The sequence below is a fragment of the Bos mutus genome, chromosome 11 (assembly GCF_027580195.1).
Source record: "Bos mutus isolate GX-2022 chromosome 11, NWIPB_WYAK_1.1, whole genome shotgun sequence".
In the NCBI taxonomy this organism is placed as follows: domain Eukaryota; kingdom Metazoa; phylum Chordata; class Mammalia; order Artiodactyla; family Bovidae; genus Bos; species Bos mutus.
In genome coordinates this window covers 16,857,308-16,873,227 of record NC_091627.1, presented here as the reverse complement: position 1 = coordinate 16,873,227, position 15,920 = coordinate 16,857,308, and the positions used below count along the sequence as shown (strand labels likewise).

General features: G+C 42.9%; 1 protein-coding gene and 1 non-coding gene across 4 annotated transcripts in view; one reads left to right on the top strand and one right to left on the bottom strand.

The window, feature by feature from the left end:
* RNF144A (ring finger protein 144A) overlaps window positions 1–15,920 on the bottom strand; it is a 128,095-nt gene that overhangs the window by 76,236 nt on the left and 35,939 nt on the right. The window lies entirely within an intron of this gene.
* TRNAC-GCA (transfer RNA cysteine (anticodon GCA)) lies at window positions 9,569–9,640 on the top strand. The gene has a single exon. It is a non-coding gene; the product is annotated as a tRNA-Cys (tRNA).

Genomic DNA, 15,920 nt, shown 5'->3' with positions numbered 1-15,920 from the left:
TCAAAACAGACAAGTCGAGGCTGGATGCTGAGAAGGGAGTGGGTGCCAGATCCCCAGGGTCCTCCAGGGTGACACACGGGGTGCCTACGGGGTGACACACGGGGGTGCCTACAAGGTAACACACAGGGCAACACAGCTCAAAGAGTGTTAAGGGTGGGAGAAGGGACTCTGCTTTCATGGAAAGCATTGGCAGAACCAGCTCTCTGAGCACCCTTCTAGTGTTCTCTGGGATCTATGGAGGCCCAGAACTGAAAAAGGTTCAAAAAGTCTAAACATTAAGAGGAGTTACACTGCTGCTCTATCCCACAAGCACGCTGAGAGCCAGTGCCGTGCAGAGCTGCCTGGGAGCGCACGGAGACCCCACCCCGGGGGCGGGGGGACCCTCCCTGGCAGAGATCACAGTGATCTCCATACATCAGACACCATGAGCTCAGGACCAAGACCAAGCTGGACATCAGGTCGAGCCGGGTCCCTCTGAAGGACCCCGCAGCCAGCTCCCTCCCAACCATCACAGCCTCTAAACACCCACAGAGCATGCGCACACGTCAGGGAATTCAAAAGGGAATTTTTGTAAATGCAGCTCCTTCATTGACTGACTAAGGGCATGGCCCTCCAGGGGATGTCAGAGTCCAGGAGATCCACAGCCCTCCCTGCCAAGCTCACTGTGACTCAGCTGGGTAAACCCCAGTAATCACGGGGAGGAGGGATGCGGTCTCCGAAGGGGCTAGTGCGGGGATGGGGAGGGGCATCCATCTCCACGGACCTGGATCTTAGGACCAGCTTCCTGCAGACACCTGACCGAGGGGAGGGAACAACCACGGAGAACTCCCTCCTCAGACACCAGTCAGGCATGCATGGGGACCTCAGAGTGCACCAGGCTGCAGGGAGGCCAGAAGCTGACCTTGCAGGTTCAGATAAAGCCTCAGAACTTGGTCTTTGGAGCTCCAGTGATGGAGCTTTGATCAGAGCATGTTTATCACTTTAGAACAATCACTCCATTGCAGAGATCCAGTTAGGTTAGAGAAACCAGTGAGAGCTTTGCTAAGATAGCTGCTGCTGCTGCTGCTGCTAAGTCGCTTCAGTCGTGTCCGACTCTGCGCGACCCCACGGACTGCAGCCTACCAGGCTCCTCCGTCCATGGGATTTTCCAGGCAAGAGTACTGGAGTGGGGTGCCATTGCCTTCTCCGGCTAAGATAGCTAGGGGTGGAGAAACCAGTGAGAACATAGCTGAAGACCACTAACGATTTGGAAGTGGCCTCCCTGTTTTTCATAGTGTATATCCGCAGCGAAAGGCTATCAGGTGTGAGGGCATGGACCCTAAACCAGCAAGCCTTCCAGAACATGGTGCTAAAGCTGTGCAGTAAGCCCACGTGCCATCAGATTAAAACATACCATCTTTGAATACATACCAGTAGTGTAACAGAAAGAACACTTCTCTAAGGTTCAGGAGACCCAGACTTAAGACTCGATTGCACCTTAAATTCACGAGCTCTTAGACACTTCCACAACCCCTTGGAAACCTAAGCACCATCATCTATAATTTGAGGTAAATAATAAATGCCCTGCTTCTTGAGGGGGGGTCATGGAGATGGCATAAATGAAACAGGAAAGCATCAGGGGTGTTCACACAGGAGCATGAAGACAGGGAGCTGCTGGCCCCTTCTGCTCTCGGCACCTCTGACTCTCTAGTTCAGCCACTTCACAACTATTTCAGGTATACCCGTATGCCAGACACCAAAGTTAACAAGGCAGTTAAGGAAAGTGCCATCCTCAAAGAGTGTATAAGAAAATAAATGGCCGTGACTGGGCATCTTGTCCTAGGAAAACAGAAACAAGAAAGGAGTTTGCCAATCCACAGCCAACATGCAATCCTCCATGAATCAGACCCCCTTACCATGTAATCTGGGCTATTTTGGAACAGCCTTAAGAAGATTCAGAGGGACCACCTCATTGTCAAGGTCTTAGAGTGCTCGTGGCCATGGGATATTTTTATAGCCTCTCTTGGAGTCAAGAGCAGTGCAGATTTTATACTCATTCTGAATTTAACTAGTATTTAAGTGTGCTGATTATAGCTGCAAATACACTTTTTATTCCAGTTTGTGGTTGGAGAGGTGGCCGGGGAAGAAGCCTTGGAAATTTACAGCACAGAAATAGCATGTGGTCTGTCCGCTTGAAGGAACCAATCCTTCCATGAGCGTCAACGAGAAGGCCAGCAAAGGGCCTGAAGCAAAGACAAGACAATGAAATGAGGCTTTTTGTCACCATATCCCTGTTACCAGGGGCTTCCCAAGTGGCGCTAGCGGTAAAGAAGCCGCCTGCCAAAAAAGGAGACCTAAGAGACGTAGGTTCAATCCCTGGGTCGGGAAGATCCTCTGGAGGAGGAATTGGCAACCCACTCCAGTATTCTTGCCTGGAGAATCCCATGGACAGAGGAGCCTGGTGGGCTACAGTCAATAGGGTCTCAAAGAGTCAGACACAACTGAAGTGACTTAGTACACAGCACACCCTGTTACTATAGTCTGGGAGAGACCCCCGAAGAAGCAGGCAGCAGCCCCAGGGCCGGGGTTTAAGAAGACCTAGGACACAGCAAGTCTAGCTGGTGAACTGGGGTCACCCAAGCAACACATCTAGACATGATCTGAATACGAAGAAAATGATGAAAGTGGAAACATGGAAATCGCTTTCTAACGGGCTTTGCTCTCCTGCTTGTGGAGTGAACTCCTGGTGGCAGAAGGGCTTAGAAAAGACTGCAAAATCTGAACTCGGGTCCAGCTGCCAGCATCCTGGGGATGCTCTGAGGTCACCAGGTTCTCCTCTGCTGAACTAGGGTTTCAAAGGAATGGCCTTTAACCTTGGAGTTCTTGCACATCCCCTGTTCTCTCCCAGGGCTTCAGAGTGGGGAGATCTTAGCTGGTATGGGCCACAAGTGCCCCAAGTTTATTCCAGTGTGAGCCTATTTATTTTTAAGACATCAGGCTTTCAGAAGACTTCTTTGAAGAACTGGTAACTCAACTACCTCCCCAAAATAAGTCTGGAAATCCATGCGATGTTAGCAACATGACTTCCTTTAAGCACTCTTCAATTCTACATCCAGACTCATGGGTGCTGCCTGGCAGGAATGTGTGCAGGAGAAGAGGGCATGGAGATCTTGCCCCATAGGATCTGGCATGGCACCGGCCACCTAATACACGCTTTTGACAATGAAACCCTCGTATGTCCCAGAATTTCAAGTCATTGAGAAAAATGTGGGACAGACAGGTTTCTTTTCAAACAAATACACTCCTGCCTGGCCTTTTTCTTTTTTTTTTTTTGAGAGAAGATGGTGTGAGTTTCTTTATAAATACATTAGAAAGTAAGGGCAAAATGAAATTATACGATAAGAAAATCTAGAACATCATGTTGGAGAAGGCAATGGCAACCCACTCCAGTACTCTTGCCTGGAAAATCCCATGGATGGAGGAGCCTGGAAGGCTGCAGTCCATGGGGTCGCTGAGGGTCAGGCACAACTGAGCGACTTCACTTTCACTTTTCACTTTCCTGCATTGGAGAAGGAAATGGCAACCCACTCCAGTGTTCTTGCTTGGAGAATCCCAAAGACAGGGGAGCCTGGTGGGCTGCCATCTATGGGGTCGCACAGAGTCGGACACGACTGACGCGACTTAGCAGCAGCAGCAGAACATCATGTTGATAACTAATGTTAATGCTTTTGTGTTCTTTCTCTATAATGGATGAAAGAAGCCCCTGTGTTACATACAGATTAAATCTGGACCAGTCATCTAATCCAAACTGACCAACAAATATTTCTTTACACTAACACTTGTTGCTCCCATTTCACTGCCCATCTATGCAGGAGTCAGTTGGTAAAGAATCCGCCTGCAATGCAGGAGACCCCGGTTCAATTCCTGGGTGGGAAAGATCACCCAGAGAAGGAAATGGCAACCCACCCCAGTGTTCTTGCCTGGGAAATCCCATGGACAGAGAAGCCTGGCAGCTATAGAGAAATTTGTCATCTTAAATGCATTTACTTAAAAAGAAATCTGAAAATCACTAAGCTGTCTCTAGTCTAAGAAGTTAAAGAGCAACTTGCAGAATGAACACACAGTAAGTAGAAGGAAAGATCTATTAACAGATAAAAACAAAAATAAAATGCAAAATTAAAGACAGTCACAGAGTCAAAAGTATTTTTCTTTTAAAATAATAATAAAACATACACTGTCTGGCAGGTTGGTCAAGAAAAAAATGAAAAATATAGCCCAATTAACATATTCATAATGAAAAAAGCAGGGATTTCAAGCAAAATGAATTTTATGCTAATTTAACCTGAAAAACAGGTAACTATGAATATACTCCTAGAAAAATATAAGAAAACTGAAAGAAGTCCAGTTTAAAAAGAAATAGGAGTTCAGATCATTTTAAACAGCTTGAAAAAATTAGATAAAAATCTAGCAACAAGGAAACCACGAGTTCTTGTTTTTAGTTGAGTACTACCAAAATTTCACGAGCAGATTAATTCAAATCATACACAAATTCTTGCAAAAAATAGGGGGGAAAAAAGGGAAAATAGGAAATAAAAACCTCTCTCTAAATCAGACAAAAGCAGTTAAGGAAAGGAAAAATATAGGCCAAAGTCACTCATGAGCAAAGAAACAAAAATTTAAAACAAAATAAAAGCAAATAGAATCCAGATGTGCATCAGGCACGTATTTAGGGGGGAAAGTAAAGTTAAACAAGCTAGATTTATTGTAGGCATAGAAGGGGGTTTACCATTGAAATAAGTCATATGTGTCAGATAACATAGTAAGAAGAAAACTGGGGAAATCATACGTTCATCCTAATAGATACAGAGCAGTCTTTGATAAAACTCAACATACACTTGTGATTAAAGCAGAAAACAAAACTCTGCAAAACAGAACCATAAGGGAACCTCCTTAACCTAATAAAGGGTATTTGGAAAAAAGTGACAGCAAACATCAGTCTTAATCAAATAAGAACATTTCTTATAAAGATGAGAAACAATGAAGGGCTATCCTTTATTGCTTCAGTTCACTATTATATTAGAGCTCTAACTCAAACAAAGAAGACAGGAAAAAGAAAACGCCAGAAATGAAAAGAAATAAACCATATTTCAATTATTCACAAATGACTTTACTTCTAGGAGGATCTGTAGACAAAAATATTAGAATTACTAAAAGTTTAATAAAGTGTCTGGATGCAAGATATGTATAAACATCAATTAGACTTTTATCCTTTGCAAATATGACATCTCTTAAGGCATCCTGAAACTAAAGTGGCTGGAAACAAACATGTACATGTACCTAGGAGCATACAGAAAATGAGTAAGACCTAGTCACAAAAGTATACAACTTTCCCCAAATATATGGATAGAACACAAATATATGGATAGTGATACAATGTTCATGCATAGGAGAACTCAACATAAACAATAAACTCAATCCTTTCTCAACTGACCTATAGATTGAAAGCAATCCTGGCAAATCCCCCACTGGTTTTGTTGTTGTCTTTGTCATTGTTCTTCCTGTTTCATAAATTAACTCTAAAATTTCTATAGAATGGCAAAAGTCAAGGACAGCCAAATATCACCCCGTAAGAGCAAAAAGGTGAAAGACCAAATATGAAGGTGTCACAGAGAATTACGGTAATTAAGAGCAGGCAACACTGATTCAGAAGTGGGCAAATTAAGCAAGACAGAGAGAAAAGACGCAGAAACAAACCCATGTACCTGGGGAAACAAGACGTCACAGGCTGCGTGTCCCAGATACATGGGAAAAACGGACTGTTCAATAAATGGTACTAGAAGAATCACTATTCATTATGCATAAAACCAACACTGGATTCCTATATCACACACAAAAATTAACTCCAAGTAGTTTTAAAATTCTGAAGGAGATCAGCCCTGGGATTTCTTTGGAAGGAATGATGCTAAAGCTGAAACTCCAGTACTTTGGCTACCTCATGCGAAGAGTTGACTCATTGAAAAGACTCTGATGCTGGGAGGGACTGGGGGCAGGAGGAGAAGGGGACGACAGAGGATGAGACGGATGGATGGCATCACTGACTCAATGGACATGAGTTTGAGTGAGCTCCGGGAGTTGGTGATGGACAGGGAGGCCTGGTGTGCTGTGATTCATGGGGTCGCAAAGAGTCGGACACAACTGAGCGACTGAACTGAACTGAACTAAACTGAATTTTAAAATAGGTAAAAGAAGATAAGGGAGTAACTTATAACCTTGGGACACAGAAGAAAATCTTGAAGGAAAAGCTCTAACCATAAATGGGCAAGGTTGTCTACATAAAATACACTAAAATCAAGAAAAGCACCTTGTGAAAACATACAGCACAAACTAGAAGGTGATCTTTTTTAACACATGAAACCACCATTGTGAGTCTTCTGAATATGTAAAGAATGCTTTCAAGTCGATGAAAAAACATAACCCAACGAGAACCGACGTCAAGGAGATGAACAGTCTTTTTACAGTAAATGAAACAGATGATAACTAAAAATGTGAAAGAAGCTCAAAACTGCTGGTACATTAAGTTCACTCTACTATTAATTTGTCAAAAATTAAGAAGGCCAATGACACCAAGTGTTGGGATAAGACAAGCATGAATCTTAAAGGACACTTTTATTCACTGCTGATAACAATGTGTGTTGGTAAATTAACAAGGCGTTTTCTTGTAAAGTTGGTCATAAATTAGCCTTTCTTTAGTCCCAAACTCTCCTCCCTGGTACGTAACCAAAAGAAAAAGAAATGGCATATGTGCAGCAGAGATATGTGCAAGAATATAAATAGCAGGGTATTTTGTGACAGCAAAAGACTGAAAATAACTCAAACACCCACTGACAGGAGGAAGCATGGATGTTAACCTTATCAGATATTATATAAGTGAGATGAATAAATATAGCTGCACAGAACAAGGCTGTTAAATCCTAGAAACAAAACACTGAACAACATCATGACACAACTTTTAATGAGTAGTATTATATATATTTTTAGGGATACAGACTACCAAAAACAGCAAGGAAAGATGAAAGGATAGCGCAGGGAAGGGCAGTCAGATAGATGAAAATGTCCACATCGGGGTCACCGTGTCGGCGATGATTTGTTTGAGACAGGTTCATTAATTATACTTCATAACTCACGTATATAAAGTGTTATATATATCAGATCCAACCTATCAGATGTTTTTTAAAAGATATGATTAGAATGGTATTGTCTAATCTGGTTCAGATTTAAAATGGGTCTCTCTCCAGTGAAATGGTATCTCACCATCTTTAGATGGTGAAACTAAAAAACAAACTAAAAATTATTAGTGTTATTTTTCTGGGGAGGACAAAGAGATGAAGCATTTACACTTGTGTTTAATGATTTTTCTGTATTTTAATAATTTTACTACATTCATGTGAAGTGAAAGTTAAACTCGCTTAGTTGTGTCTGACTCTGCGACCCCATGGATGGTAGTCCATGGGATTCTCCAGGCCAGAATACTGGAGTGGGTAGCCTTTTCCTTCTCCAGGGGATCTTCCCAACCCAGGGATTGAACCCAGGTCTCCCACTTTGCAAGCGGATTCTTCACCAGCTGAGCCACAAGGGAAGCCCACTACATTCATATATGTATTAAAAATATTAAGTAACCAGCTTAAATTGGTGACCTTCAGAAACACAGAGGCTGAGAGCAACAAGAGCTCCTCAGAGGATTCCAATGGACCACTGTTAATTTACTGTCAATGAATTTAAAGAAAACAGGGATGTCCGGGCTAAGCTGGTAGCCAGATCTCTGAATGGATGTCTTAGACCATGTCCACATGCCACCCCCACCCAAAGCCTCCATCCATCTCCCTGGCCAGGGAGACAGCTCTGGGTTCAAGAAGTCAAGAAGTTCAAGGAATCAAGAAGTCAGATTCAACTCCAATACCAGGTCTTAAGGTCTATGGATTTCATGATCCTTTTTAATTAACAAGACGTCCTTTAGGTCCTGTCCTATAAAAGAACAGGGTCATGTACTTATAATTTCTTCTCTATTCCAATGGAAACTTTTCGATTCTCTTAAAAAAAAAAAAAAAAAAAAAAGGACTATGAAATGCTTTCCCTTGGCTAGGCCCCTCTTCAGAGATTGTGAAATATGATTTTTCACCCCCAGCTTGGAACAATTTATACATGAAACATCCTGCTTCTTGTTAGTTCTCACATTCAGTTCACTCACTCACACAGTATGCTCTTCATTCTGATGTTTCAAAACCCCACAGTGCATCTGATTTTCTTTCTAGGGGGTGCTGGTGATAAGATTACACTCTCTGATGTTCACTTCAGCTTGCCCCACAATGTTGAACTTGAATTGGGCAGAGAGGATCTAGAACAAAATTGCAAAGTATCTTGTAGGGCTGACACTACTTGCAAAGTATCTGGTAGGGCCGACACTTCCTAACACATCTAGGGATGGCTGCCCCAGAGCCCGCTGGCCTCATGTCAGCCTCGTCTCTCCCCACACCAATCCTGCCCATTAATGGATTTAAAGTGATGCTCCTGAACTCTGCAAATAATTCATCAAGTTCAATATATATGGCCCCTCCCTCAGCTGGGTAGTGACTACTCAGGATATCTTTATATTTCCATAAAGCACAGGCCAACCCCTCTTCATTAAAGAGGCTCTTTCAAAATTCCAGCCCAGAGAGGACACCATCCCACTGCCACCAACTTCTTGCTTGTAGACATCTCGCAAACCTAAATAATGTCCATTTTTAACCAAGCTCTTTTCCAAGACTTCCTATTCCTCCCTGCTTTCCTGGTGCTGTAAGTCCATCCAAAACCTTCTTTACAGGCAGAAGGTCAAGTGAGATGTGGAAGCTGGGTGTGCTGGGTTAGCTGGGCTCCACCATTTCCCAGCTGCATCATCCTGAAATCGCTTTTGGTCTTAGTTTTCTCAGCTGGACCGTGGGAACAACAGTAGCTATCATCACAGGAGAGCTGTGTAAGCGAACAGTGCAGAGCACACATGGAGGTTCAAGTATAAACTCCAAGGCCTACACCAACTACAGCTGTGAGCAGACATCCTTTGTTATTTAATCTCTCCCTAGGCACGTGGACAGTGGCTTCAGGAGCCCGAGAATAAATCAAGATTATGGCTTCTTCCTGCTGTGCTGGAAGGCATCCCTCAGTCCCATCCTCCAAATTCCTACAGCCCTCCCTAGTAACCGGACCATCCCTCCCCTGAACACAAAACACACATGACCATGGGAATGCTTAGCCCTCCTCACAGCTGTGCACAGGGTGCTTCCTGTCATCTTGTTTGCATCTTCTGTGCTCCCAAGGTCTGCCCTCTCCACCCCACCCTCAGGTCCCAGAGGAGGCTGCAGGTGGTCATTCTATTTGCATTTGGTTTCTGATCAGTAACGAATAGCTGAATGTTGTTTACACATCATGAGAATCGTGCCCACCCTTCTGGCACAGCTGGGACTTCCGGGTAGGTAGGGAGGCACTGCTGTCATTCCCATTTTAACAAAGAAGAAATCCAGGCTCAGAGATGCCAGTGACTTTCTCCAGCTCCGATTTCTGGGTGGCTCAGATGGTAAAGCATCTGCCTGCAATGCAGGAGACCCAGGTTCAATCCCTGGGTCAGGAAGATCCCCTAGCAACCCACTCCAGTATTCTTGCCTGGAAAATTCCATGGATGGAGAAGCCTGGTGGGCTACAGTCTATGGGATTGCAAAGAGAAGGACAGGATTGAGCAACTTCACCTTCACTTTCCCCAGCTCCTGGGCAGGAAGGGGTGAAGCTGGGCCTGGACCTGCCTTCTGACTCCCTGTGTCCACCTCTTCCCACCACAACACAGAGCTTTGAATCTGCTCTATGTGCCCCAAAGGAGAGATTTTCTGGTTTTCGTAGGGAGGAACTGAGCTACAGCCAACAATAACATTTTACAAGTACACAGGACTTTAGCACATTCCTCGGTTGTCATAAAATTACAGAAGAATTTTAAATAGTTGCAGAAGATACAACTTCTGGCATACTGGAAATATTGTCTTTTTAAAATAAAGTAGCAACAGTTGAAAGAAGTGTAATTTCTAGTATATCATTTATTCTTTTAAATATCCATGAATAGCTAAAGCAATCCTGAGAAAGAAGAACAAAGCTGAACACGTCCTGATTTCACACTATATGATGAAGCTACAATAATCAAAACAGTATAGTATTGGCATGAAACAGACACACCAATCAATAGAACATAATAAAAATCCTAAAAGTTTCTGCATGGCAAAGAGATCATCAACAAAATGAAAAGGCAACTTGTAGTATGGGAAAAAAATATTTGTAAACCCCCTATCTGATAAGGAAGGGGTTAACATTCAAAATATAGAAAGAACTCATATCACTCAATAGTAAAAGTACAAATAATCCAATTTTGAAATGGGCAAAGAACTTAAACAGATATTTTTCCAAAGGAGATGTACAAATGGCCAACAGGTAGATGAAGATATATGCTCAACATCACTACACATCATGGAAAGGCAAATCAAACCGCAAGATGTCACCTCACACCTGTTAGAATGTCTGTTATCAAGGAGACCAGAGATAAATGCTGACGGGGGTGGAGAAGAGGGTACCGGTAGACACTGATGATGGAAAGTGTAAACTGGAACAGCCCTGTGGAAAACAGTATGGAGGGTCCTCAGATTATTAAAAATATAACACACGATCCAGCAGTCCCATTTCTGGGTATACATCTGGAGGAAACAAAATCATTAACTCAAAGAGATGACTGAAGTCCCATGTTCAGCTCTACCCTCCGCAGGCAAGATGTTAGAAACAATCTCAGTGTCTGTTGACAGATGAATGGATAAATATATATACATATGGCATATATATGGTATAAATACAATGGATTATTATTCAGCTTTAAAAAAAGACGAAGTCCTGACATGGATGAACTGGTGGCATTATGCAGGTGAAATAAACCAGACCACATGGTATCATTTATATTGAAATCTAAAAAAAAAACAAACAAAGGAAAACTCATAGAAACAGAGAGAAGAAAGGTGGCTGTCAAGTGCGGGGGTGGGGGGGTGGGGGAAATAGGGAGCGGTTGGTAAAAGTGTGAAAACTTTCAGTTATACGATGAATAAGATCTAAGGATCTAACCTATAAATGGTGACTATACAGGCCTCTGGTTTAAACCAATACATTCAGAAAAAATTTCAGAAAAAATATATTCACTTCAATACACCTCTCCACAGAAAATACCTTAATACATGATTTTATCATAACCATGTTTCAATTTTATGTTTGTCCATATTATTTGCATATTTATCTCCTTCCAATAGTTTAACAGATGAGAACAGTTTTCACTGTTAAGCCAATGAACCGATAAGAATTCCTTTCTATCAGGAAGATTTTACCTTATTTTAAATTCAGATAAGTGTGTTTATACACAGTTGATACATAGAATAAATTATGGAATATGCTTATAAAATAAGCCATTAAAATAAGTAAATTCAGGACTAAAATGAGATTGAGGTAAGTCAATTATGTTATGCAGTTTTCAATAAATGATAATGACCAGATACTAAAGATTTACTCACTGACATTAATCAAGCATGTTAACTGTAGCAGAAACCATTAAGTATCATAAAGGATGGTATTTCTTTGGTAAAAGGGCTTGCATGTGTTTGTGAAGCTCGGTTGTTAAGCTTTGGGTAATTAAAAAAAGAAAAAAAAAGTACTGTATGCAGGAGGAAATGGCAACCCACTCCACTTTCCTTGCCTGGAAAATCCCATGGACTAGGGAGCCTGGCAGGCTGCTGTCCACAGGGCCACAAAGGGCTGGACACAGCTGAACGACTGAGCACGCACTCACTGTGCATTTTTTAAATTGAGAAGGGGAAAAAATTTCCATTATTCCCTGTTTTCCATCTTTTCTTTGCAACAGTGCCCAATGAATCTGTCCAAATTACTTTAAAAAAATTCTATCACTATGCTAACAAATCCTGATGGTTCCCGACCAGCCACAGGAGGGGGTCTAATCCAGACCTGCAGGGTCCAGCCCAAGGGGCCCTATTGCCTTCCACCCTCTGTCCCTCCCTTCTCTCCACTCAAGACACATCCCTTCAGCCGTGAAGGGACCTAGTACTCAGCACCTCTTTCTCAGTCTCAGTTCTGCTCCATCCTGCACTCAAGTTTTGGGAACTGGCATCCCACACCTGCTGGCCAACGTGCATCAGAGGAAAACGTCAGAGCAGAAAACCCACCCACGGCTCCTCCTCCATCCCTCTGGGACTTTGCACACAATAGATGCTCATCAACTGTCTGCTGCCTGGATGTCCAGAGAAACTCACAGCATCCTGGCACTTGCTTGTCTCTGACCAGAGGTCCTCGCTGCCGCTGGGCCCTGGGACATGCAGACAGTGAGAATGATTAGCAGACTTGCCCAGCAAATGCTGACTTGACAGCACAGCCTAGACCACAGCACATGTAGCTCTCAAAACAAACAGAACAACAACAGCAAAAGCTCAAGAAACTGCAATGGAGACAAATGTGGAAAATGTGACACCATCACCATTTCTTTTACCGAGACCCTCAGCCACGGGATCTCAGAAGAGCATCTTTACGTGTTTCTGTTTCCAAAAATACTGCTGGCCTAACCGCCTCAGCCACTCTGAAACCAAGAGAACTAAAGCCAGGTATTGATATTTTCGATTCTAGTTAATCTTTTAAGCGACCTTTGCCTTAAAGCTTCACCAGCCAAGACTGAGCCCCGTGTCCCAGCTGCAGCTCTCAGAATGCCGGCCGTTCCCAAGGCCGTGCTAAGGCCAAGGCTCAGCTAAACTTTCTTTACAGAAGATTTCTTTTCTTATCGATGACATTCTCCAATTGGCGGGGAGGGGGGAAGGAAAAGGAAAAAAACTCTTGTTTCAGATTTAGCTACTTCAATCACAGAAGTGAGACCTGGGGGTGGCTTATATCCTCTGGAGGCTGTTTCTCTTTATAAATCCTAAACATTTAAAAATAGCTTTGCCTGTGCTGGAATGTCATTTTCTGGTATTTGGGCTTCTTCCACACGAATCTTTTTGTGACTATGAAGCCATTTCAGTTCTTGGAATTTGCTGGAGACCGATTCCCAAACACAGCGTCCTGGGAGGTGGGAGTGGGTCAATGCAGGGAGAAAACACAATTCCACTCTGCTTCACAACGCCTTCTTTCCCAGGGTGCTTTCACGTTCCCCTCATACCCGGGGAAACTGTGTCTGAACCAGTCAGGGTACTGCAGAGATAGCTGCAAAAACCCTAAATCATTGCAGCTGAGGTCAAAATACACACACGCAGTCACTCAGTACCCAAGGCCTGTGAAGAAGTAGGGGGCCATGCTTGAAAGGTCACACTTCCTGTTTCCTTGCAGTGCTGATGAGCCAGCTGGAGACCTCCCTTGGCCTCAGCAAAAAAAAATGTGTCAGTGAGAAATTAGCAACAGATTCCCAGGATTACTGGAGAAACGCTGGTAATGTCAGTACATGGTACACTGTCAGGGATTCCACAGGGATTCTCAAGCAGGCCCTTTGAGAGTGCAAGCGACAAGGCTGGCCTAGTGGTTAGGACTCCACACTCCCACTGAGGGTTCAATCCCTGGTCAGGGAACAAACATGCTACTTGCCAAAAAAATTTAAAAATAAAGTGCAGGTGGTGAAAAGGCAAGGCCAGCTAATGAGGACTTGAGGCTGTTGGGGAGGGAATGTTGGAATTTAGCTTCCCTAAACTGACCCAACAACACAAGAGATGACTCTACACATGGGCATCACCAGATCGCCAAATTCAGATTGATTATATTCTTTGCAGCCGAAGATGGAGAAGTTCTATACAGTCAGCAAAAACAAGACCGGGAGTTGACTGTGGCTCAGATCATGAACACCTTATTGCAAATTTTAGACTTAAAATGAAGAAAGTAGGGAAAACCAATAGATCAATCATGAGTGTGAGTGAAAAGTCGCTCAGTCGTGTCTGACTCTCTGCGACCCCATGGACTATATAGTCCATGGAATTCTCCAGGTCAGAACAGTAGAGTAGGTAGCCTTTCCCTTCTTAAGGGAATCTTCCCAACCCAGGGATCAAACCCCGGTCTCCCGCATTGCAGGTGGATTCTTCACCGGCTGAGCCACAAGGGAAGCCCAGGATATGACCTAAATCAAAGCCCTTATGATTATACAGTAGAAGTGACAAATAGGTTCAAGGAATTAGATTTGATAGACAGAGTGCCTGAAAACCTAGGGACATAGGTATGTAACACTGTACAGGAGGTGGTGATCAAAACCATCCTCATGAAAAAGAAATGCAAAAAGGCAAAATGGTTGTCTGAGGAGGCCTCAAAAATAGCTGAGAAGAGAAGAGAAGCAAAAGGCAAAGGAGAAAAGGAAAGCTGTATCCATCTGCATGCAGAGTTCCAAAGAATAAGAAGGAGAGATAAGAAAACTTTTATAAGTGACCAATGCAAAGAAACAGAGGAAAACAATAAAAGGGAAAGACTCTTGAGATCTCTTCAAGAAAATTAGATATCAAAGGAACATTTCATGCAAAGATGGGCACAACAAAAGACAGAAACGGTATGGACCTAACAGAAGTAGAAGATACTAAGAACAGGTGGCAAGAATTCACAGAAGAACTATACAAAGAAGATCTTCATGAACCACATAACCACAATGGTGTGATCACTCACCTAGAGCCAGACATCCTGGAATGAGAAATCAAGTGGGCCTTAGTAAGCATCACTATGAACAAAGCTAGGGGAGGTGATGGAATTCCAGCCAAGCTATTTCAAATCCTAAAAGAAGATGCTGTGAAAGTGCTGCATTCAATATGCCAGCAAATTTGGAAAATTCAGCAGCGGCTACAGGACTGGAAAAGGTCAGTTTTCATTCCAATCTCAAAGAAAGGCAATGCCAAAGAATACTCAGACTACCTCACAATTGCACTCATCTCACATGCTAGCAAAGTAATGCTCAAAATTTTCCCAGTCAGGCTTCAGCAATACATGAACTGAGAACTTCCAGATGTTCAAGCTGGATTTAGAAAAGGCAGAGGAACCAGAGATCAAATTGCCAACATCTGTTGAGTTATAGAAAAACCAAGAGAGTTCCATAAAATCATCTACTTCTGCTTTATTGACTATGTTAAAGGCTTTGACTGTGTGGATCACAACTAACTAGAAAAATCTTAAAGAGATGAGAATACCAGGTATTCCTGAGAAATCTATATGCAGGTCAAGAAGCAACAGTTAGAACTGGACATGGAACAACGGACTGGTTCCAAATTGGGAAAGAAGTATATCAAGGATGGATATTGTCACCCTCCTCATTTAATATATATGTAGAGTACATCATGGGAAATGCTGGGCTAGATAAAGTACAAGCCGGAATCAAGAATGCTGGGAGAAATATCAATAACCTCAGATATGCAAATGACACCACCCTTATAGCAGAATTAAAGAGTCTCTTGATGAAAGTGAAAGAGGAGAGTGAAAAAGCTGGCTTAAAACTCAACATTTAAAAAACGAAGATCATGACATGCAGTCCCATCACTTCATGGCAAATAGATGGAGAAAGAATGGATACAGTGAGAGACTTTATTTTCTTGGTCTCCAAAATCACTGTAGATGGTGACTGCAGCCATGAAATTAAAAGACACTTGCTCCCTGGAAGAAAAGTTATGACCAACTTAGACAGCATATTAAAAAGCAGAGACATTACTTTGCTGACAAAGGTCTGTCTAGTCAAAGCTATGGTTTTTCTAGTAGTCGTATATGGATGTGAGAGTTGGACCATAAAGAAAGCTAAGTGCCAAAGAATTGATGCTTTTTAACTGTGGTGTGGGAGAAGACTCTTGAGAGTCCCTTGGACTACAAGGAGATCCAACCAGTCC